The following is a 26793-nucleotide window of genomic DNA, read 5'->3' as shown; positions in this document are numbered from 1 at the left end:
ATCACAATGTCATCTGCAAACATCATAGTCCACGGGGCCTCCTGTCTAATCTCATCTGTCAACCTGTCCATCACCACTGCAAATAAGAAAGGGCTCAGAGCTGATCCTTGATGTAATCCCACCTCCACCTTAAATGTATCTGTCACTCCCACCGCAGTCCTCACCAATTTCACACTACCCTTGTACATATCCTGTACCACTCTTACATACTTCTCTGCCACTCCAGACTTCCTCATACAATACCACAACTCCTCTCTAGGCATCCTGTCATATGCTTTCTCTAAGTCCACAGACACAATGCAACTCCTTCTGACCTTCTCTGTATTTCTCCAACAACTCTCTCAGAGCAAATATTGCATCTGTAGTGCTCTTTCCTGGCATGAAACCATACTGCTGATCACTAATCATCACCTCCCTTCTTAAGCTAGCTTCCACTACTCTTTCCCATAACTTCAAGCTGTGACTGATCAATTTTATCCCTCTATAGTTACTGCAGCTCTGCACATCACCCTTATTCTTAAAGATAATGTCACAAAATTTGACCACTACATAAAGTAAGCTATCAGCAAAAGAAAGAAAAAAATTGGTACCTAATATTCACTCAACATTACCTGACTGTCTCGACTAGGGAAACTATTGCTTCTACTGTTACCCACCCTACTATAATGCTGCTCCTATATTTGACAACCTGCAAGCTACCAAAATCATCATGCTAGAAAAATGCTATAATAAAGTTGCTAAATTTACTTCTGATATTCCTTATAGATCCCATCAATGCATGCTACTAACACAGATTAATTGGTTAGAATTGTCTCACTATCTAATATCCATGCAATAAAACTTTATCGTTTCACTTTCCAACCTGAAAATGTCAAACACTAACATTTTTCCAGCCTTACTCCCCAGACCTCAGACTGTCTGCTCACTATCAAATTCTTACTGCACCCACTTAAATCAGACAATACTGCAGGTGACTTGCTGTATTCTTCTCTAGTCCCGAAGTCTGGAATTCCATTCCCCTCTCACTCAGACAAACTTAATCCGAACATCTTCAAGGTCTTTAAACTTTTCTCACATACCACACCTTATCTACTCTACCCCATCCTGCTCTACCAAAAGTCTTCCATCTTATCCTGCACTAGTATGTCTACATGGCCAAATACACTATACAATAGTCTCTAACATTACATTGTTATAAAAGTTCACATTACCACTGCCCTACTAAACATTTTTTTCCTAAACACACATTCTCATTTGCCTTTGAATGATTTTTTATATCACTGTTGCCTGCGTCATGATTATGATTATGTCTATATGCTGACTATTCATACGCATGTTCCCAATGTTTTTGTTTTCTCACTATTGTAGTTCAAGTAATCATTGCTTTTTTCTCATTAATTGTATACTCAAATGATTCCCACCATACCTATTACCCACAGAGCGCAATCAAAGTTTCCATTATAAACAAACATATTCAAAAATTGAGAAAACTATTAATCTTATGCTTATCAAAACTAGCCCTAAGTGGAGACATCCACCCCAACCCTGGCCCTACCATCTCCAACCCCAGTCTTCATAATCAGAGTAGAAACCACAACTTCTCCCATATTACAGCCAATAGAAAGCCAAGTGACTTCCTTCTACTTTGTCTAAATATTAGAAGTATATCCAACAAAGTCCATGAACTCCATGCTACCATAGACTTGTACTCCCCAGATATAGTCATCCTGACAGAAACCTGGCTAAAACCTCACATTACCAGTGAGCAAATACTCCCTACAGGTTACGGCATGCTAAGAGTAGACTGGCTAAATAAAAAAGGAGGTGGTGTAGCTATAATATTTAAACATCCAGATCTTAAAATCATCAGCTCCACAAATATGCAATGAAGAAATAATATATACCAACCTCAAAATTAACCAAAACAAAACCATCAACATAATTGGATGCTACTTCCCACCTGGCCAAAACATCCCTCCCCTAGAAAACCTCCTCAGCTGGTCTACCCACCATCTCCCCCAAGAAACTATCATCTTAGGTGATTTCAATATTGACTGGCAATCCTGTTCTGGCAACAATCCAACCCATCATGTACACTTTCATGGCTTCACTCAGTCACCGACCAGGATAAATAAAAACTCCACCAAGCACACTACCCTGGATTGGATACTAGTCAGTAAGAGCCCCTAGTCATATATAACAGGCTGCTTATCAGTGATCACTCCCCAACATTCCTACTCAGAAATACCTATACCAAGCTAAACCTGTCATCTACCGTCAAATACATAAAAAACTAAACTTTAACCCACTCACATTCATCTCATCCCTCAAAGAATGTAACTGGCATCCTCTAAAGTACCTCAGTCTAGATGATGCAGTTGAATTTTTTAATACTACCTTCCTGAACATCTTTAATTACCATGCCCCCATAAGATTCTGCAGAACCAAAGCACAACCCTCTCCATGGCTACAGAAAACCACTAAGTCAGAAATGAAAAACAGGGATAAAGCCTGGGAGCACTGGCGCAAAACCAAAACCCCCCAGCTAGACAGAAATTCTTAGAACTACGCAATAGAGTCAAAAAGCTACTAAAACAGGACAAATCCCAATACTACCAGTCTGCCCTAGACTCCTCACAACACAGCCCCAAACAATTCTGGTCCTCCATAAACTCCATCCTCCACCCAGGTAAAGTCAGTACCCCTCCTCCTAACATCCCTCACTCCTCAGAAAATATTGCTACCTCATTCAGCACACACTTCACCCAAACCATACTATCACTAGCTAAACAACACAACCCCCCCCCTCCCCTCCAACCCACACCTTCAACTAGTAATCTCCCCACTGCCTTCTCTTTCTCCTATACCTACCTCCAACATAAATAAACTTAAACCCACCAAATTAGCAGCAGATAGCCTCCCAAGTGAATACCTACAAATCGCAGCTGATGCTCTGGCCTACCCAGTATCCATCTTGATTAACTGATCTCTGTCAGAAAGTTGCGTTCCCACACTGTGGAAAGTATCACATATAATTCCCCCTCCACAAAGGCGGACCCTCTGCAGAACTAACCAATTACCGCCCCATAGCTATTCTCTCTCCACTCTCCAAAATACTAGAGAGATGCATACACTTTCAGGTCTCAGACTACCTCCTTACTAACAACCTCCTTTCCAGTACTCAGCATGGTTTCCGACCAAACCATAGCACCACCACTGCCTTACTCTCCTTTACTAACACTATCCTTCAGCATAAAAACAATGGCTCTCTCTCCTCTGCTACTTTCCTAGACCTATCTAAAGCATTTGACATGGTCCCACACAAACAACTTATCTCTGTCCTCAATAACCTATCCTTCTCACAATCAGTCACCAACTGGTTTCAGAGTTACCTGTCTGACCGCCAACAATCCGTTGTATGGCAGAATGACATATCTCCCCAACTACCTGTCTCCATAGGGGTTCCCCAAGGATCCATCCTTGGACCCCTACTCTTCTCTGTTTACACCAATAATCTAGCCTCTGCCACCAAACATGGCACACTCATACAATACGCAGATGACTCGACCATCATCTACTCAGCCCAGTCCCTATCAAAACTGCAAAAAGTCACACAGGAAGCCTTTTCCTCTGTTGAAACATGGTTAGCCGATGCCCGATTAATACTCAACCCAAACAAAACTAAACTACTCATCTTCCAACCCACCAAACATACTCAAAAGAACTCTCGCTTTAACATCACGGCAAAAGACAACACCACTATATACCGAACTAAACACACCAAATTGCTAGGAGTGGAAATGGACAATAAACTAAAATTTGACATTCATATATCCATGACTATAAAAAAAGTCCACAAAAAAACTAGGAATGTTATACAGAAATAAGCAATTTCTCAACAAAGCAGCAAAGATTTCAATAGCAAATTCCCACCTTATCTCCACCCTACTTTATGCCTCTCCAATATATACCAACCTAAGGCAATGTGATCTAAACAACCTAGAGACCTGCTACAACAAAATCACCAAATTCGCCACAGAGGCATCCTACCGTAGTCACCACTGTCTCTCTCTTGCTGAACTGGGCTGGCTTGAACTCCCTCACCTCCTTCAGTGGTATCAACTCTCACTCACCCACAAACTAGTAAACCATCCACTAAATATCCCATCCCTCCAGAATCTACTCCAACCCTATTGCACCACCAGACCACCAAGATCCAGCAGCAAAAATCACTTGCAGATCACTAAAGCCAATAACTCTGCTGGTGAAGCACTATTCTCTTGCACCATAGCCAAATTATGGAACTCACTCCCACCCACAATTACCTCCATACCATCATGTACCCACTTCAAAACTTTACTAAAAGTGCAACTAAAAACATGCTGGCTATGCCCTTGCAACTCCCACTCTAATATCATCCACCCCATCCAACCACTACCTTTCTTTCCACTCCACTAACTACCTTGATTATAGCAAGCTCAGATGCTCATAAGCCAGTACTTATTATACAGCACAAACTTCTTCTTCTTGTAACATTTGTTAATGTCTGGTATGCACTTCACAGATAAAGATTCTAGTTGTCTACTGATGTACTATGTTCTTCATCTGTAAATATGTTGTAAGTAATTGCTATGTAAATTGTTAATCACTATATAATCCAATGTAAATACTGTCTGTTTATTTTAACTGCGGAGCTTTTCTCCCTGGACCTCCGCTGAAAATGGACCTACGTCCAGTCGGACACTCCCGGTCAACAAATTTAAATAAATAATAAATAAAATAAAAATAAATTCCTCACACTATATATATTACTTTTGTGTCTGTATTTTTGGGTGCTTTTCTGCCAGGTACTATGCTGAAATAGGGTTTCCACCCAGTTAGACTTTCCTGGTCAACAGAAGCAAGACAATTCTGCTAAATAAACAGCTCCTCCACTGAATGCTGGGATACATTTAATCCCATTCTTTGGCATAGATGAATGAAACCCTGTCACTCAAATAACAATAGTTCAGTTAGAGGCTCAGATGCTGGTATAGCAGGGTAGAGGGTGGGAATGAACAGCTTTGTGTTTTGCTCACCCACTGGTTTATGGAATGGGGTGGTTCACTTTGATACACAACTGCATGGTTGAACCACTGGTGGAAACCAGGTTAGCATGGGTCTGTTGTCAGTAATGGGGGGTGGAGGGGTTATCAGAGTTTTGGTTGAATGACATGCAGGAACATTGCCTGTTACAAATCTATATACTATGGACATTGTAGTGTAACAGGGCAGAGAAATTTGGTTAAGGCAGAAGAAAAACACGACGGGATACTTCAAAGAGGACTTCGTAACTTGCTTTTGTACCTGTGACAATGAACGGGATGGGGGCATCTCTCCTAGCTCTCACCCATTATGGAAGGAATAGGCCACATTAATCTTAAGGCAGGTCAAGGCTGGCAGGTATCAGACAAAAAAAAAATATTGGGAAATATTATCCTGCAGTTCAGAAATTGTCTCATTATCATTGGTAACTTACTGCTGGGGAATTTATTCTGTAATCAGATTGTCCTGACACTAATATTCCTTCTTAATATCCCCACATCAGTAGGGATAGACCAGAGGAATGCAATAGAGATGAATTCATCAATATGAAATTATCCTAAACATGAGAGTAATTCAAACTAGCTTTAAATTTTATCTGTGTTTATAAAAAAACACAATGATTTACACTGAGCAAACCAGAGGTAGTTTGGAATGTTTTTTTTTCTTCACTCCTTCTGTTGACCTATTAGTTACTGGGAAAGAGAATGAATTACCACTATGCATTTTTTAGCCCAGAATGATCACTGCCGAATACTTGCAGATTGGTCGACAGAAATGTGTGTATACACTGTCATAGGTATTAGATCAACAAACGCTTAAGGTCAGCATGGCCTCCTGATGCCTCCTTTATAATAAAAAAATCGACCTTCATTCTAATTCTTCAGATTTATTCACTGCCCTTTATGTCCTGTGTTGCTTAAATGGGGGATATTTCCGCATTAATTATAGCAAGACTAAGAAGCGGAGCACAGTCATTCATACTGGAAGTAAAATGGGTATTTCAAGATTACCCATGGACATAACAGAAGAAATTTCATTTAAAGCACCACATAGCTTTAATTCATGCAAAAACTTGGATAAGAAAAAGGAGATGCATTATCGTTAGGCCTTAGTCTATATTAAATACGTCTTTCCTGTTCTGCAGTTCTCAAACAGTCCGTAAAGACGTCAGTAAAGACTGCTGGACATGGGCATTACAAGGAGAGTAAGATGCAAGGATATTTCTGCCTTGATGATGTCCACCATGATATTATACACCTCCAAGGGTAAAACAGGTCAGGCATGGATGAATTTAAAAAAGCCTATCCAGTTGTTAAACTTTGTGAGGGAATTGCACACTAACATCTAAGGGCAAATTATTCCAAAGATAGTATTGAAATTTTCCTTGTAGTGTGTTTTAGTTGTCTTAGCTTGCAATTCAGGGTCTTATTTTCTAGTGTTGGTGAAGCTGTTTGTCTTGCAGAGATGGAAGAGATCAAGGAGGATCGATCCTTAATGGGTGGCAATGCAAGGCACAGATCTCTAAATTAAAGAAGGTATAACCTCCATTTAACATAGCTATAATGCTGAATGCCTATAGTTTATGAAATCAGTTATGATGTATTCCATGGACTTCCAAATTAGAATAGTAAGGCTCTTTGGTCATATAGTTCCCTGACTGGGACAGGACCCTCTCTGTCAAGGGCACTGCAACAGCATTTCTCCATACTTCAGGGGATTCCTTGTTGCTATGCACAAGTTCCTGAATTTATCTGAACATATATTAGCTGTGCGCCTTTTGAATTAGAGTAAACAATACCATTTGCATTAGTTTATAATACTTCTTGATGGAATTTCTTAATTTTCACATGCAAATAAAGGATCTTTAATTATCCTTGGCTTCTGATCTAATGTTTGGTTTGTGTTACTTTTAGATCTTCTTGATAGTAACTTTTAGTTCTTTGCTGATTTTTGATAGAAACTTTAATGTAGGTAAGATTTATGCAACTTGTTACCATACTTTAAATATTTTTATCCTTTTGTTAAGAGTATATCTGACAGTCTCCTCTGTGCCATCTAATAATTCTGCAGCAATGTAATGGTTCTTTTGCCTACGGTAGCCTTCAGGAATGAATTTCACATGGTAGTTACAAAATTCTCCTAACAATACAAAGACTCACTGTAGCACTATTTCTATTTATGGTACAACATGAAAAAAAAAAACAGTAGAAACATGTTTTCATTTTCATAGGAAGCTACTAGGATGTTGGCCCCGAGGCCCTTACAAGCCTAGCCAAGTGTTATAGAAACCTTGAAACACCAACATTGTTATTTAGGACATATAATTCCATCCATTAGACATACTACATTGCCTAATTCTAATATTAGAAATGTTAGATTAAAAAGCTATATTGAGATAGAAAAAATGGATGTATAAAATGATGTCCAGGCAGGAGTATTAATCTTTCCATTCTATGGAGCAGGAAAGGTTATTTGGTAAATTAGGAAACTGGCAGGTCTGTTAGAGGAATTAAAAGTTACCATGGAAATGACTGCCATGAAAACTATGGTCTTACAGAACCACATGGCATTACATTTTGTGCATTGGTAGGAGAGGAATATTGTATTTATATTCCTGATAATGAACCTGAAATCAGGAGTCACCTCAAAAGTGAGGAAATTGCTCAAAACGCAATTTAAACAGAAAATCTTTAGATAAAAAGAATACAGCAAATCAACGAAGCTACCTCTGTGTCAGTGAATACATCCATTCACGACTTGGAAGCATCAAATCTGGATAGTTATTAGACCTCCAGCTTACATTGGGCAAGTCTAATTTCCAACTTACAGCATGTTATACATCCCTTCCATGGCCAAAAATGTCCATGAATACTTCCTGGCATTCTTAGAAGTTATCTGTATAAGCAACAGCTCTGTAATCCTTGATGATGTCAGTTACACCTATGTAGATTGGTGCACATTCAACTCTAATGTAGGGTAACCTCAAAGATTCTTGAGTTGATCCTCACTAATACAACCCCTATTTGTTTCATACCTCTAGCTCACTTCTCGTCAGTTATGTTAAACTGAACTGAATTGTGACTTTCACTCCCTGGGCCTCCTTTCCTCCAATAACCACCACCATCCTTTTTAGAGGATTCAAAAAGATAAACCTTCTACAGTTATATCAGAACCTCTAAATTTACCCATTAAATTTCAACAACTGACCCTAAATATGCTGCCACTCATACTAAGGATTTATGTGCCCATTTAGACAGACTCATCAATCTATCAGTCCCTATTAGATAAAAATACAATGAGAAATTAAACATACCTGGTGGTCAGTCATCCTAAATAATCTTTATAACAAAAGGAAAACATGGTTCAAAATATCTTATAAGACCATAACTCTCCAGTCAGTGGATAATTAAAAAAAAATCTTGCAAAGCAACTGAAGGCCAATACCAAGCTTAACAAAGCATTCCAAAAACTGATGATAACATCTGAGGCAAAGGATAGCACATCCTTTTCAGCCAAGTTAGAAAACCAAGCAATACATTTCAATATTGCTCTGAAATGTTTCATAATGGGTCTTCCCACAAAACAAAATACATTACAAATAAATTAGCAAACAGGTTTGCGGCCACTTTTTCCACAGAAACTCCCATCCATTCTCAAATCATCCTTAATTCACTCCCAACCCCCACCAGTACCAAAGAACATGCCCTAAAGGTATTTTCAATGACAAAAAACACTTCCTTTGTGGGTCCTGATAACATTTAACATTGTCAGATAAAAAGTGTCAAGTACCCAATCCCTCATTCTCCCTCCCCACAAACTGTTAAACCTCAGTCTTGCTATAGGCTATGTTCCTGAATCCTTGTACACTGATGTTGTAATGCAAGTAAGGACCCACCATTTATCCTGGAAACTACAGGCCTACCATCTTTATAATTATGATCTTTAAAGCCATGGAGTACATCATAGGTTCATGGGTAGTTACAAGACTTACAATCCAGGGGATCATAGAGGAGACTAGCCCAAATTCCCTGTTGCCACCAATCACTGTCTGGTTAAGTGACTTGCTGAAGGTCACACGGTAGGTCAAAGAAGGAAAGGGATTCAAACCTATACTACAGAAACTACAGCTCACAGCCTTAATCCTCAGTGCCAAATGCCAGCCTCACTTTCAACCTTATTTTACAAAACAAAAAAAAAAAATCTCAGGGCTTGCTGGATGATAAATTAGTTTCATAAAATGTAGATCATAGAAAATCTCAATTGAGAAAACAAACTGAAAATAAGAAAAACATGCTAGCCAGGTAGTACTGCACATCAAAGTTTTTAGTTTAGATGAGTGCTTTCATCAATGAAGTAATAACTTCACTCTCATAAACAAAAGCACTCATTCAAATTAAAAACTGAGATGTGCTCTACTACTTGGTTAGCGTAAAATGTAGAGCATGCCTGAGAAATCTTGTGAACTTCCTTTAGAAGGTCACTCAAGCAGCCTGGTCATATTGTTTGTTCTGCTAATCTTGGTTTTGAAAAAGCATTTGATAGCATACCACAAGAATGAATTGTAAAGAAATGATTGGCCTTAATAACCAAACTATGTGGTAAGATGGAGAGCCAACTGGCTTAAGTGTAGAATGACCACTGCCAAGCAGTAGAGGTCTCTTAACAGAGAGCATGTCCACCAGTAGTACCCCCTCCAGGTTTCTGTGGATGGTACTCTGCTGTTTGGCATTTGCTATTTTAATTTCAAAACAAAAAACTATGACTTCTAGCTGACCAAGTCTGTGGATGATTGGAAACTGGGCATAATTGTTAAAACTTCTGAAGATACACATACCCTTCGAAACGGGCTTACAATGGAAAACAACTAGTGCATAAAAAAGAATGAAAGTAAAACCACAGTAAATGTAGCATTATCCCTTTCAATAAACAATCAATCACAACAAAATAATGCATTGACAATACCCTATTATCTAGAAAAAAAACAGTGGTTAGAAAGCCTGATGTCTGGGTGGATAGTTTCCTTTCTTGTCATTTGTATGCAGCTTCTGTAGTCAAGAAATCTTTCTATATGTTCTAATTACCAAAGGCATATCTCCGAAATCCGAGCAAATGATTATTCCCCTGTATTCAGTCCTGGTCTGACCTATTATAAAATACAGTGATATAATGGGCCCTTTGGCTCGTACCATGCTGGACAAATCAAAATCAAAACACCCCAGAGGTTCTTAAGCAAGGTATCTGGGGACAGGTGTCCTAGTTATCAGGAGATACTGAAAGTCTGGTCTTTATATTGCGTCTTCTAGACTCCTGAGGGGGTAATTTGGCCTCACTGTGCCCTTAGAGATCCCATTATCCTTGAACTCCATTATCTCATTAAGTTGAATAACGCAATCAACAATATAAACAGAGATCTAAAGTAACATCAGCAAATACTTATAACAAGATGGAGGGGGTAGGGTTCATCACCTAGTGCCTCCTCTCCTGCTCTGGGATAGATTCCCTTTGGAAATCAAGCAATGTGGCTCCTTGTTGAACTTCAAACATAACTTGAATGACAGGATGGGAACTCGTGAAACAGAAAAATTCACTGGATCTTCATCTTAAACTATGTAAGTTACAAGGAAGGAGTTCATTTTAAAAATATTGAAGACTGGTGACAAAAGAATGGGCCACTTTCTTAACCTTACATCAGCTGCTTTTTAAATTTTTTACTACATGACAGATATTTAAACAATTAAAACATATAAAAAGTCATCTGCATCTCTTTTTTCTCATAACTTGGCAATGGTAAGAGTCTGCATTCTTGTAGGTTTTCAGGTAGTACTATTTCATTGAGTTGATGTTTCATTTCAAATGCTTTATTGTTCATGCGGACTAGTGACAAGCTCATTGATTAAGCAATATATATTTTTATAGCAATATTAATCCACACTTTACTGTACAGAACAGTATTAGTGTAAACCAGATTAGATCCCATGTTATGTAATTTAGCATGAAATGTCTAATGTATGCTGTGACAATGAATAACTATTCTCTAATTTGCATTATGAATGCACTATGAACCTATGAACCTATTAGTCGTTTAAACCATGTTTCTGTTATATATTTGGTGATTATTTATTTGCTATTTATTTTTTTACTATGGCTGACTTTGAAGTTGAAATGGGTCTGATTTTGGCCTGTCCTCTTACATAAGGCATACATGCAGATTAAGTAAAAATAAACCAATTATTTCCAAAGATGTTTGCAGAAGCTAGATCATGCCAGACAAAACAAATTAATTACTGGATTATGGGCTCATACACATGCTGAACCTTGATTTTTGTCAAGGTTTTTGACATGATGTTTCACAGAATATTGGTGGGAAGATAAAAGGCATGGTGAACAGAATTGTACACCAACGTGATACTCCCAGGGGATGCTTTACTGTTGGACTTCAACACTATTATCTGGAAACAAAATTACAAACATTTGCTTGTCCCGGAGGCAACTGGCTGTGAAAATTTAAATATTAATAAGCCATATTATACCCTGTCATAATCCTGTGCAACACACACCACATTTCTCATTTCTATGCCTCAGCAGTCTATCATTATATCTGCAAACAATACATGAATAAACTCTGCAAGATGTAAAGTAAACACTGAAACAAGACACCACGTGAGACTAACTGACAGAATCAGTTCACCAGAATGTTTATATAGTTGATATTGTTTTAAATCAGTTCACTGCATATGTATACATGCTCATACAAATGTAAAAACTTTTACAAAGCTGATGCAGCTGTCAAATCCTACTTAAGTATAGAAATAGTTTCTGCATTTCTTTGAAATGAAATAAAAGGCAGCTGTATTAATATAACATCCAGCCTCTGTCTTCTTTCACTCTTCTGTTAAAATATCACAAAACATTCCAAACTTAAATGCACATTTGGGTATTGTCTAAAGTAGAACACATTTGTTTATTTTCCACCCGACCCTCCCAAAGCCTGTAAACCCTTCACATTTAACCTGTAGGTTTCCTATTTATTTTCACCAGTCACTTCTTTTTTATATTATCTTCTTCCCTGTCTTACTCATGTTTGCTTCAAGAATCCAACCCCTACTTACAGGGCTTGTGTCCAGATATTTACAGGTGGGAGCACTTACCTGCTAAAATAACGGGCTGGTAGAAGAAGGTGGGGCAGGATACTGTAGTACATCATTGGTAACAGAAGTTGTGGCACACTTTTAAGGTTTTTCACATGTATGAAGTGAAAGAATGCATTTCTGCACTGCATCATCATCAAAAAGGGTATGCTGTGCATAAACAAGCCCGCTATGAAACCGCTCCTATTCAGATAACCAGCATGCAATATGTGATACTTGGGTCTATATTATTATTATTTACATTTGTTGACCGGGAGTGTCCGACTGGACGTAGGTCCATTTTCAGCGGAGGCCCGGGGAGAAAAGCTCCACAGTTAAAATAAACAGACACTAGTTACATTGGATTACATAGCGATTAACAATTTAACATAGCAATTAATTACAAACATATTTACAGATGAAGGACATAGTACATCAGTAGACAACTAGAATCTTTATCTGTGAAGTATATAACAGACAGTAACAAATGTTACAATAAGAAGTTCCTGCTGTATAATAAGTACTAGGCTTATGAGCATCTGAGCTTGCCAAAATCAAGGTAGTTAGTGGGGTGGAAAGAAAGGTAGTGGTTCGATGGGGTGGGTGATATTAGAGTGGGAGTTGCAAGGGCATAGCCAGCATGTTTTTAGGTGTGCTTTTAGTAAAGTTTTGAAGTGGGTGCATGATGGTACAGAGGTAATTGTGGGTGGGAGGGAGTTCCACAATTTGGTTATGGCACAACAGAATAGTGCTTCGCCTGCACAGATATTGGCTTTAGTGATTTGCAAGTGACTTTTGTTGCTGGATCTTGGTGGTCTGGTGGTGCAATAAGGTTGGAGTAGATTCTGGAGGGATGGGACATTTAGTGGCTGGTTTACTAGTTTGTGGGTGAGTTGATACCATTGAAGGAGGTGAGGGAGTTCAAGCCAGCCCAGTTCAGCAAGTGAGAGAGTGGTGACTATGGTAGGATGCCCCTGTGGCGAATTTGGTGATTTTGTTGTAGCAGGTCTCTAGCTTGTTTAGATCGCATTGCCTTAGGTTGGTATATATCGGAGAGGCATAAAGTAGGGTGGATAAGTTTAATAACTTTGAACACGGAATGTTTGAACCATCCTGTTCAAAGTTAAAAAACTTTGACTATGAATAAAAAACAAAAAAAGAAAAGAAACTGTTGTAAGCAGGGGGGCAAGACCCCCTGTGCCCCCCCTGCTACTTAAATATACCAACTCAGAGATCATACCACATTGAACAAAACAGAAACCTCCGCTTATGGAGAATTCCTTTGAAACGCTCGAACTTTTGCAAATTCAAACTTATGGTTTCGACCCTATGAGGTTCGAACCTGCAGAAGTTCGACTATCTGATAGGAACCTGTGATACTTCACTATAGACATTGGTTAAGGCTTAACATCTTGGGACTTCGCCACAAAATGAATGGACACTCTGCTTGCTTTTGTCTGAACTGCTTTTGCTGTTTCTTTGTCCATGAAACATGCAGAGTACTGAATATCCCTTCTTGAAATATTATTTGCCTGGACATATCCTAAACTGTTACCCGAACACCAGCAACCTGGGATCAAGTAGTAGTCAGCATTATCAAAAGTCAGGTCAGTGGGAATTAAACATACAATGTTAATCCATTTTATATCCATTTTTGAAATAGGGGGCAACAAAAGTGACAACTATTTATTTAATTTTATCAGTTTAGAGCACTGATCAAATCTGATCATTTGCTGGCTTGGCCCAGGTATGTATTTTACAGTTCAAAACCCATCTGTAGCAGAAAACTGATGGTTAAGATATTACATATTTATCTTCATCTGACATCATATCTCCACTACTACCCCCCTTAAATGGCAGTGAATCCAGCTACCTCACTTTGCACAGTAATAGTGCCTAATGGAGTATAGCAGTTACTTTCAGGTATATAGCTAATGTAAATGAAATCAGCAGGAGTAGAAAACATGATAATGCAGTTCTGGTATTTTTATGGCACGACATTTCTTGTACTGCTGGGGTCAGATTGGAGAGATGATAAAAATCAGCAAGAAAAGGAGAGTAGTATTGCTGGAATTAAATTCATCCAATTAAATTCATCCTCAAGTCTTGGTGTGTACCTTCATGAGGTGGACCCTGGTTTTACAAAATCTCACCAAGATGACAATGGGATTAGGCCAGGATCAGGGAGAAAATGTCCCTCCCCTCAATTTAGAAGGTAGTCCACAAAAATGACTGAAAGTAGCATAAAGATGAGAGAATGGACTATCGAGGAAAAGGATGAAATTATGCTTTGTTCCTCTTATTAAAGAAGCCCACAATTTCCAGACAGAAGATATTCAAAAAGATTAAGAGAAATTAGTGGATACAAAAATACCTGCACAAAAAAAAAAACTGTCAAAAGCTTCAAATGCAAATTTGTGTTCATTAATGCAACAGATCCATGAAAAACATTATATAGACCAAGAAACATTAGACCATTTAGAAAAAGAAGAGACAGAGGAAGTGTGAGAAAAACTAATCAATATAATGAAAAGCAGCACCAAAATAAATTAATAAAATGCAGACAAAGGCATCCACATATGGAAAATTTCACAATACAAAAAATAAGAAAACAAAGGAGGAAAGTAGACATCAGATCTGAGATGGCAACTCGTTAGACGAGTCATAAGCTCAAGCTCCTCACCTTCCTAAGAGCCATTTCTACACACAACCCTTAGATCTCATTTGCCATAATTTTGTTCTAGACGTGGTTCCTGTAGCTCAAGAGAAGAGTTTTGAGTTAAGTGCCCTTTTTTTTTTGCTTCTATTTGTCTGTCTTTTTCTCCATCTCCCTTGTGTATTTTCCTCCCCTCCCAGTAGTGTTTTAACATAAATTTAAGCCTCTTTACTGGGTTTCCATCCTTGTTCTTCCTGAGACTCTCAGTAGTGTTTTTCTATTCCCTTCCCTTTTTCTACCTTGTTCTTCCCTCCCCCTTTTCATTTTTTGTGCTGTGTGTAGGCAGTGGATTGTGTGTGGTGTGTGTGGGGGTGTCTGAAAAGCTCACTGGTTTTAAAAGGTTCTCCTCATGTGGTCAGAAAATGCCCCATTCTGAATTGCATGAGGAATGTGTTTACTGTCTGGGAGAGCCACATCTAGAGGTTGAATGTGACATTTGTGTCGGATTCAACCCCAGGGCTCTCCTGGATCACAGGAACAAGCTCCTGCTGAAAGGGCTGGCTAAAGGGTGTCCTTTGGTTTTGACTTCCCCTTCTAAGCCTCCTTTGGATCCCAAGAAGGTGGTGTCTTCTTCCTCTAGGGATTATCCCGCCAAAATGCTGAGGCTCTCAGATCGCAGCTCTCCAGATCTGACCCCAGCCTCCTTGGCTTTTGGTCTGGGCTCTACTGTTCTGAGAGCCCCGGCTCCCTCTCTCAGATCTGAGACCTTGAAGTCTTGGAGGTCCTCTGATCTGATCCACCTATTGGATCAGACTGCGACACCTTCTACATCCTCTGATCCAAACAAACCCTCAGCTCCAACAGTTTTGTCAGATCCGATCATTACTGAAGACTACCCCTCCAGACTTAGGAGATCAGAGACTTTCAAACAGGTCTCCTTCTCAAGACCACAGGCCCTCAGATAGGTTGGGCCATTCCTCACTTTCTTCCCGATCCACCAGGAGTCTGCTTCCCTCAGATATGGATGGGATAATGATGAGCTTCCTCAAGGCCAAACATCGGGTTGGGCTTGTTGCCATTCCCCACTCAACTGCCTAGGGGATCTTTGCCATCAACAAAACTCTCTTTTTGACTGACCCATCTTGTTTTGGTCCCTCAGGTTTAGGGCATCCCCGGGGAGAGGCCAACGGTGTCAGGCATTTCTTCCCTTCACATACCATCAGGGCCCCTGGCTGGCTTATCTCCATTGCCCTTGGAGCTGGTGGCACCTCAGCCCTGCAAGATTGGTGGGGGTTGTCGGGGAGCAGCGTCTGGCCCAAAGCTTTCAGACTGTTCCCTCCCTCTGGGAGCCTCTGCATTTGACAGCTCAGGGCCAATATCATCTGGAGACATCAGTGGTGTGTTGGGGTCACCCCTTCTGTCCTGGTCAGTGGGGAGGGGGGGGAGCTTCATCCAACCCGTCAGCTTTCTGGGCAATAGAGATGAGTCTCCAGCTGGGTCTCCCCCTCTACCTTGACTCTGGATCCTCCCCAACCTGCTTGACATTAGGCAGCAAGACCTCATCATTCTTCCAGGATTAGCCCTCCCATGAGCACCTTCAGATGGTCATTACCCCCATCAGAGTCCGTACCTCTTCTGAGTCCTCCTCACAGTCCACTGTGGAGGAGCCTCCTTGGAAGAGGATGAGCAAGAGGCGGCACTTGAATTCTTCAAGAGTCCCCTCACTGAAGACATGGATTTGTAGGAAGGAGATGGGTCACCCAGACGTCCATCTCAGGAGGTGTCCTTTGGGGACATCCTCAAGACCCTTAAACAGCGAGGTGTTTTTTTCTCGCCCTGTCGTCAGAGGAATCAATGTTTTTGAAGTCCTTCAGGATGGGCCCATCTTCTACCTGGATGTCTCCCCCTGCTGATGAGCTCATCCAGCTCATATCTAACAGGATGTGGAAGGAGCCAGATACTGTGGAACCAGTTCCCAAGAAAGCCAATAAGTTTACAAGTCCACCCGAAGACAAGGTTTTTGGAGCAAGGGCTTTCCCATTGATGCTATTGTGGTGGCCACAGCTACAAAAAAGGAGCTTGCTGAACAGAGCTCCACAATCCATCTTCCGAACAAGGAGTCCCAAGTGATTCATGAGTTTTGGGAAGCATGAGAGCACCAACTACATGGCACACTTTACCTGGTTGCAAAGGGACTTGGTATCAGAGTTTTCCACCTCACTTTCTGAGTTGCTACCACCGGAGAGTAGTCTCAAATTGGCCTCTCTGAAGTTGTTTATTCTGATGTCTCTAGCTAACGCCTCTATGCAGTTGATCTCCAATGCAGTGGAGGCCACCTCTCAAGCAGTGGGTACTAGCATTGACATCAAGCATCATGCCTGGCTTCACATTTGCAGGTTTACAGAACCCTTCAAAGCATCATTCACTAATGCCCTTTTCGACAGGTCAGCTCTGTTTGGTCCTTCAGTCAGAGAAACTTTAACCCATAGCGAGCAAGAGAGAGAGAGTCTGTCCACAGACAGAATCAAGTTTTCTACTCCCCAGTGATCCTTTCTCAAAAATCAGAGGGGTAGTAAGAAACTGTGGTTCTCCAGGTCTCAGTCTTCCTTAAAGAATGCTCCACAGGAATCCTCTTTCTCCAGCCAGGGAAAGGGGTTTGAGAGCAGATGCCATCCCAGAGGTAGAGGAGGTCTGCAGAACCAGGGCTTCAAGAAGCCCCCCACAGCACTCTGGAAGCACTTCCCAGCTTTCCTACCATGAAGGCAGTTGGGGGTCATCTCTCCCTCTACCCACTAGCTATTACCTCAGATCAGTTGGTGTTAATCATGTTCAGGGGTTAATCATACCCTTTTTTCAGTCACCTCCAGCTCAGAAATCTCTCCTGGAATTCCACCCCACCAAAGGGAGTTGGCCATTCTAGAAGTTCGAGACCTCCTTCAAAAAAGAGCCATCCAGGAGGTCCCAACAGGACAATGCTGGTATGGAACTTATTCTTGCTTCTTTTTAGTGCCCCCAAAAAAGAGGAGCTACCTCCCATTTTGGAATTTGTCGATGAAGTCAAAGTTCCAGATGGTCATTGTTAAGTTAATTTTACCTCTTTTGTGCAAGGAGGATTGGATGCGCTCAGTGGATCTCAAGGATGCATACTATCACATCAAGATCAACAAATGCTCCAGGCACAGTGATGCAGTGGTTCAGTGGTTAACATTGTCACCTCACAGCAAGAGGTTCTCTGGTTCGATTCTCGGCTGGGGTGCCTTCTGTGTGGAGTTTGCATGTTCTCCCTGTGTTAGCGTGGGTTTCCTCCGGGTACTCCGGTTTCCTCCCACATTCCAAAGACATGCATCTGGAGCATTTCTCCCCAGGCCTCCACTGAAAACAGGCTCTGTGGAACCTAGTCAGACATTCCCGGTCAACAAATGTTAAATAAATAAAAATAAAAAATAAAATAAAGATACCTGCGCTTCTGGCTGGGGGACAATCAGTATCAGTTCAGGGCCCTGCCCTTTGGACTCACCATAGCCCCCCCGGGTGTTTGCAGTGGTGGCAGCTCATCTGTCTGTTCAGAGGGGAGGCAAAAAGATCTGAAGGATACTACAACTGATACACTATCGCCAAAAACACATCTGTAAAGCATCAATTCATGAGCTTGTGTTTTGATCCTGCTCAGAGAGTCTGCCACTAGATCATGTTCTAAACAAATATAGACTGCATTAATGGTTACCTGATGACCAGTAGCCAGATCCCAGGCCTGAAGAACCAGCTTGCAAAGAGGATAAGATAAGCCTTTGTGCCCCCCTGCTGTTGACATACCACATCACTGTGGTGTTGGCTGTGTAAACCTTCAGAGGGCCTGGAGAGAACATAGGGTGAAAAGACTGAAAGGTCAGAATCAGAGCTCTCATCATGTTCGTGTTGATGTGTTTGACTTCTGATAGAGGGGGACAGAGAACTTGAACTTTCAGGTGACCAGAGTAAGCCTCCACCCAATGTCTGATGAATCAGTCAATAGTTCTTAAGAAGGAACTGGAGGCCAAAAAGGCAGGCCTGAGTTGAGGATAAGTTGGTGAATCCACCACTTGAATTCCTGCTTGAGACAAGGAAGGACAGCTGCTCTGAAATTCAGAGGGTGGCAATGTTGAAGCCAAACTAACCTGAGGTACCATTGAAGGTTCTGAATATGCAGTCTGGCAAGAGGCAGCATTGGAACAGAATCTCAGGGCCTGAAGAAACTCTGGCTGGAATGGCAGGCAGAGTAAAAAGACTGAAAGAAGGCTGTCAAGACAAAACCTTTGGAGGTGGAAGAAAGGCCAACATTAGCACAGTCTCAATTCTGTAGCCCAGATGCACATGATCCAGAGAGGGAGTCAGGACAGACTTCAGGAAGTTGATTGGGAATGGCAGACTTTGAAGGAGAGATACTGTGAACTGTCGAGCTTTTAACTGTCAACTGAGAGAAGGTGTCTAAATCAACAGGTCATCTAAATAAGGAAAAATCTGAATCCCTTGGAGCCTACAAATGGCAATCACAGGAGCCCCTTTGTCAAGCAGTGCTGCAGAAGTGATCCCCGGGGTGAATTCTCTATTTCTCATCCAGTCAAGATTTTTCTTAAAGAGGGCCAATGAGGAGCTTTGCTTGATATGAATGGGTAATTTGTTCCAGAGTATGGGAAGGCTCTGGGACAGGAATCTATCCCTCCAGCATGTTCTGTTTATTGTGGTGACAAGGTTTAGGTCCCTGGAGCATGTGGTTCGGAAAGATTGGGATTTCTTTAAGTGTAGCATGTCCAACAGCTCTGGGTTTGACATAGCTGTGTATGTTAGGCAGAGACTGCCTCTGAGTAGGAGATATGCGATGGAGTAGAGCTGGAGTTTTTTTGAGACTGTCTGCCTATGGCATCTATTTGAAGCTGATAATCCTCTTAGTGAGGTATTTCTGTGGCCTTTCCAATTGTCGTAGGTGTCTTGTGAGATACATGCCAAATGGGGCATTGTACTCTATAATAGGTCTGATGAGGGATAAGTAGAGAGGAACAAAGACCTCTTTTTTCTAGAGGTGAACATTTTTGTGATGAGGTGTACCACGTAGAAGGATTTCCTGACTACTGAGGTGATGTGGTTATCAAAGGAGAGACTATTATCCACCTGTGTCCCGAAGTCTCATCACACTTTCAGTGTTTTGTTAGCTACCCCCTATGTGGTAGTTAATGGGTACTGAGTTTTTCCCAAAGGGGATGGCAATGCACTTCTTGGTACTGAGCTTGAGGCCATGACTTTGACACCAAGAATCTGTCTCTGTGAGGCCCTTTTGTAGAATGTCTACATCATTAGGTGATTCTATTATGGCTCCCAGTTTGAAGTCGCCTGCGAACCTAAAGACCTTCTGCGTTGGCCCTCTGGAGCCATTTCTCCCTTATCTCATCCACCATCTTTATCACATCTGCTGTGACCTCATCTGAGCCTGCTGCTGTCCTTGACTTCATCTTCCGTAGTGCTGTTCTTACTTCTAGTGTGGGCTGCTTTTCTTCTCTCATTGTAGGCTATTTCTGGGGCAATACAGCTTCTGTTGGGTTTTGTTCATTCAGAAGTTACTGGAAATACACCTTCCATCTTCCTTTGATGTCCTCTTGGCTGGTGAGCAGGTTGTTACTGGCATCCCTTATGAAGGGTGTCTGACTATCTTCTTTATCTTTCTGTCTTTGCCTTGCAATCTCATATAGTTTCTTTATGCCCCTTACTGAGTCACTTTCTGGAAGTTGGTGCAGTGCCTCCGATGCCCTATTCTTTGCTATTGCAGCTTCTTTCTTAGCTTCTTTGTTAGCCAACCAGTAGTCCTTTCTGGCCTAGTCTGTCTTTTCTGTCTCCCACTTTTCCTGCACTCCTTTTTTCTTTGGATGACTTCCTGGACTTCTGCATTCCACCACCAGCTTTCCTTATGTACCTTATTTAAATATCTGGCTTAGCCACATATCTTTTCTGTAGTCCTAACACATGCTGTTTATAGGCTCTGCCATTCTTCTTCAACTCCACCTATTTCTTCCTCTTCTTGGGGTGCTAGAGCAAGGAGTAATTCCTTGAACGGTTGTACTTTCTCTCCAGTCAACTTTCAGGTCTTCAGCCTGGTCTCTTTTGACCTTAGAGCCTTCTCTGACCACTGCTTGCAGCTGATTGTGGCAACTAGTGGTTTATGCTGTGGAGTGACTGCTTCACTGGGAATAATCCAAAGACACCAGAAAAGTCTGGGAATCTAGCAGAAGAAACAGGGCTTTCCAAGAAGGCATCTTGAGACAGGTTTTGAAAGATCTAGGAACAGGCTTCTAAAAACCCTCCTATCGAGGAACTACTAACATTCTGCTGTAAAATCCTTTTCCTATTTGAGAAAGAGAGACAGGCTAAATAGTTTCCCTTGTCAAACGGGGAGACAAGAATCTGAGAAATGAAGAAGCTGCTCTCGAGTAAGCTGAGGAATCCCTGAGAGGTTGAACTCAAAATAGATAGAGCAGAAGACTTTGCTTCAGAATCAAGGAGGTCAGAAATAACCTGACAATCCTGGGCAATCAAGGCCAAAGCACATCTGATCATGTGGGTCTGATAATTGATGGCCCTAAAGGCCAAAGTGGAAATATTACAGACCTTCTTTCCAATTATCTCCATGGCCCTACTATCTTTATCTTAAGGCAGAAGCTTGGCAGAGGGCAAAAGCTTTGTGGGCTTGTCAGAGAAGACAAACCACAACAGGATCAGCAGAAAGACACAAATAGGAATTGATAATCCTCAGGAACCTTATAGAACCTGGCAGGTTTCTTTGGAGCAGGAGCTGAGAATCAGGGGTCTTAGAGGCAGCTATAAAGGTCTCCAACAATGCAGTCAACTCAGGGGGTACTGCAGAAGGTTTAGGAATGTCAGTCTGAAGCAATTCAGGATACCTCTTCCGGATATCAGACAACTGAGAAGAATCCCACGTAAAGTATTCCATCATTCTGGCAATGTGTCCCCAAAAGGCAACTCCTCAAAAGGAGATTCAAGGCTAATGGACTCCTATTCATCAGAGCCATAAGCCAAAGGAGAAGGCATCTGTGAAGAGTAAGACAGGTACCTATCACCAGACTCCAAATACTCAACTGAGGAAGGAGTTAAGGTCCAAAGCGGTAGGCACAAACCCCCCTTCGGGAGGTTTCAGGGCCATTAAGACATTCAACAGCCGTCAGTAAACTCCTGCCATTCCCATTAAGGGTCCGTGGTATGTACAGAAGAATGTTTAGTCTTCTGTTTCTTCACAGTAGGGATATCAGGCCAAACACTAGAGGTTCCAAACCATGACAGGATTTGGCAAGAGTACCTGGAACCTCTTCTCTGACCAGAATCTGCAGAATCCCTCTAGGGCCCCTTTGAGATAATCAGCTGTGGCTCCCCCTTGATTTCTGGAGCAGATGCCTGCAAAGCATTAGAGGACATATGAAAGAAGGATCCATGCCAACCTCTGATGAAGCTGTAGCAGAGGAATCCAAATGTGACACCAGATGATCTACAGAGCTATCAACAACTTCTAGAGAGATGCCCACTAGAAGCTGGACAGGTAGAGTCCAGCATAGATTTCTTGGCCATCTTCTTGCCTAAAAGGAGTACATTGGGGTTAATCGTTCTGCCATGCTACCCTAGGATAACTGTTTAAGCCTCTGGTTCCCAAGATAGATGGTCAGGGAAGAGGGAATACAACTAGCGTTTAAGAGTCGTACGCACAAATGCCTTACAAATAATACAGCAGGTATACTAGAGTGGAGCACCCAAACAAAAGACACACTATGGGGAATCTGCCTCCCACATGGATATTTTCCATTCTTGGATGATATGAACTCCAGGTAACCAAAGGAAAACAAGACCAACAGTAAAAAGAAAAAAAAACACCCCAATGGGGCAATTACCTGACGGCTAGATATTAAGCACAGGAAAGGGCATTCAGACTGAGATGTGATGATTGCCTTCAGAATAGTGGCAAAGAAGTTCTGGGTAACTGCATCTGTATGTCATCTTTATTCCCTACATCCTGTGCAGGATCATGTGTGTGACACACAGCACATACAAGATATAAAGGCTTTGGTATACTGGCCAGATGTTGGGCTGCCCTTGGCAGGAGATCTCTATAGTCAAGAATACTGCAACAGTGACATAGGAAGACATCTAGTTATATGCACATCCCAAACAAATGCCAAGCTGGTTAACAGGATAAACAATACTCCTCCTTAAGAGCAAACCTGCAAGCTATCCTAAAAATTATAGGCCAATAACTTGCCTTCTGACGGTGCATAAACTATATACTGGAACTCATGTTGACAGAGTTTATATTTATGTAGAAGAAAAGCCAATCATGGTAAAATAACAAAGGATCATTTGCTGTTAAAGTCTAGCATTATATGGATTGATTACAGCTGAATGCACCAAAAAAAAAAACAAAAAGCAAAAGAAAGAATATAAGGAGAAGGATCAGATGAGATGACAAGAAATGTGAAAAAGGCATAAATATAGTTGCAAGTAGAGAAACCTCCTGGGACAACTTCATGTCATGTCAATCAGGATCTAATGCAGGAACCATTAAGGAGAGGTGAGATTAAACTAAAAGACATAAGGTTAATCTTGGTGGCTCAGGAAAATGGATGACATACACATTGGTTTACAAAGTCTATTGAATTTGTGGTAAGATACAGAGACAAATACAGGTTCTGTAAAAGAGAACTGGAAACAGTTGCGCGTCTTGTTGCCGGGTTATGATGCACAAATGGCAGAGGGCCTGAAGACTGAAAGGCATAATAATGTGACAAGACTGTTGCATTGGGGAATGTGCAAATATTACTAAAAGGAAGTAGTTGAGAAGCATTAGAAACATGAGCCACATAGCATTATAAAGAATGATGGAGTTTATATCACATGGGAATCACCCATTACAAACAATTAAAAAAATAGATGCAAGAAAACCAGATATAGTAGTCCATAAAAAGAAAATGAAATTGCTACACCCACACACCCACCGATTACAATGTCTTACATATATAGAGAGAAAAAAATAATAAAATACCAGGATTTACAGGCAGAAATGAAGGCGATTTGGAAGAAAGATAGTCAGTTCCAACAGTAGCAGGAGCAATGGATCACATAAAAAAGAATTTATAGTCAAATTTAGTTATGTTACCAGTACACAACTCTCTACAAATTGCCGGAGTCAATTCTGGGCACGTTGTGGGTGCTGTGAAGAGCACTTTTACCATCAAAGACTGAAACAATACTAATTTTATGAACTTAATTATAGTTTGACTTGGGAATGGGATCCATTCTTGTCATGGTATTTGAAACCCAAAAGGCTTGGAGAAATTAAACTGAGACAGGACACAGCATGGATTACTATGATCAATGAGAGCCAAAATTTTTCAATGGGGGCTACAGAAATGAGGAATCCAACAGCTGATGATAAATGTGCTGCTTACAAAGTACAGGCATTTAAGTTTGACAGTGACAGTCTCCTTCATATAGGAGCAAATGTTGTAGAAAATAAAGTACCAAAGGACCCATGCCAGTAACAATTATTTTTTTAAACATTATCAGACAAGATGTTAACATTCCCACAAGCTATATAGGCTTTAACATACAGATCTCTATGGAGTTCTCTGGTGTATCAATCAATAAGTAGGCCCAAGTCTATTGTCTTCTTTCTATCCTGCTTAACAAAAATGTTTAGTTGAAGGAAGTAACATAATGAACAGCATTCTATGCAAAAACAAACACACAAAGACATCTTTCAAACACCTGGAATAACCAAGTAATTAGACATATTGCCAAGGTGTATGTTCAAAAGCATTAAATACGTAACAGGAAGGAGGAAGCTACATTCTCATTTTATGGAAAACTTGATGTAATTAGTGAAGGAAACAAAGTAGTGAGTGAAGTACCTTACTAGTGTGGACACTTTCACAAGTTTAAGACAATACATGGTAACACTGTCATTTTTATTCCTTTCTTATATCTATCTAGCTATCTAACAGCAAAATCCACTTCCAGCAGCTCACAGCAGAGTCTCCAATTGTTCAAAATCCAGTCTTTCTTAAAAATGTTTATTAGGTAAGCACTTTCACAAACAGTACGTTTTCTTCCTTAGACTTAAATGAAAAAAAGCCATGAAACTCATACTTATTAACCTCCCATAGATTTAAAACAGCCTATCATTAGTCATTTCTAATTAGCAACAAGTAACCCATTCACTGCCAAGTTACATAGAGAAAATGCAGACATTAATAATACAGACATTAAACATACAGGCAATGAAAGTACAAGCAATAAAAATGCATTAATAAAAATACTAAGACAAAGGATTCTACACTATTTCACCTTACTTCCTTAATCTTTTATTTTTCAGCTTTGATGCGATAGTTAGGTGGTCATGGAGTCCCTTCCCCAGATGTGCACTAAATCTTATTATCCATTTTAACTCTCGTTCTTCAGTGATGTTATTAATGTTCCCTAACCAGATATTTTCATGTAAGACACTGAACTTAAAATGGTGCTGACTGCCTAGTTCCAAAATGTGTTTTGCTACAGCACTGTAAACATGCCCCCTCCTCAAGCAATACACGTGGTCCCATATTCTCTCCCTTAACCTTCTATTTGTTTTCTCGATATAGAATGATGCACAAGTGCAACTGGCAAGGTAGACCAAATTCCTAGAGTTACAGTTGGCATCTATCTCGAACACATAAGATCTACCAGTGTCAGGATTTATAAACTCGGTCCCTTCTTGGATATATTCCCAAAAATTGCATTGACCACATTTAACTGTACCCATACCCTTGGGTATAGGAACTAACTGTGAGTTAATCTTCGGATAACATAACCTATGCCTCAAGTTCTTAATGTTCTTATATACCATCGGATCTACTTTACACGCTCGAAACATGAAAAACCCGAATCCGAATAGCGTGACACGTAAGGAGCAAACAGCGAATACATCAAATGAAACCGCGAAAGTGGAAATATCGAATTTGCATAGTTGGCCTATCTGCGGTATAGCTCCATAAGGTAAGTGCGCGATAGTTTCGGACCTTAGGGTTAGGGAGGTGTTAAGATGTGTGCATAGGTAGGTCGTGTATGTAAGGTTTTATGTAGGTAATGTATGTAATGTTTAGTGTTGGGTTTTGTTAAGTGTAAGTGTGTGGAATATTTAGTTTGTTTGGGTATAGCTCTGTAGGGGAAGTGTGCAGTAGTTACGGACCATAGGGTTAGGGAGGGGTTAAGGATAGTGCATAGATAGTTGTGTAAGTGGGGTTAGTGCAGGGTTAGCAGTAGGGTTTTGGTGCTTTAATTTAGGCTTAGAAGTAGGGTTTTGGTTAGTGTATGTATGTGTTTTTTTTACTGTGTTTGTGTAGGTAGTGTGTTGCGGGTGGTGGGTTGGGTGACTATAACGGTTCGTGGTTTTAAATTTCATGCTTTAGTACAGTCGACGTATTCGCGGTTTGCTCTTTATGTGTCATGCTATTTGGATTTTACGTGTTTCGAGCGAATAAAGTAGACCCTATATCATCCATGGTCTATTTCCCACTAGCTCTGCCACTTTATGATCTAACTGAAGGATATGCCAATTCCTAACAAAAGTATCATGTAATACTTCACTATCCCTACTGTAAGTAAGACACAGGGGAACACTTCTTTTGCTATCAAATGTCCTAGTGTTACCAGATGCCCTATGGGCTGAAAAATAGGGTTTAGCGCCATCATTTCTCATACATTTTGTAGCTTAGCAGACCTGCCTGACCTGTTCCTTGTTATAACCCCTGTTGACAAAATCTTTTCCTAGTTTAATAATTTCCTTCTCATACTGACTATCTCTATCTGCCAATCTGGAGCATCTCATTGCTTGGCCTTGATAATATTATTAAAAATGTG

At 40.7% G+C, this 26793-nt stretch overlaps 1 protein-coding gene across 3 annotated transcripts in view; it reads right to left on the bottom strand.

Annotated features, from left to right (window-relative positions):
- Positions 1-26793, bottom strand: part of LOC122804506 (synaptotagmin-like protein 2) — a 3492381-nt gene that overhangs the window by 2564172 nt on the left and 901416 nt on the right. The gene's annotated exons all lie outside the window — the stretch shown is intronic.

This window comes from Protopterus annectens, chromosome 1.part1 (genome assembly GCF_019279795.1).
Source record: "Protopterus annectens isolate FY-2018-M chromosome 1.part1, PAN1.0, whole genome shotgun sequence".
Taxonomy (NCBI): Eukaryota; Metazoa; Chordata; order Ceratodontiformes; family Protopteridae; genus Protopterus; species Protopterus annectens.
Note: the sequence above shows the minus strand (reverse complement) of the source record. Positions and strands in the feature narration are given on the sequence as shown.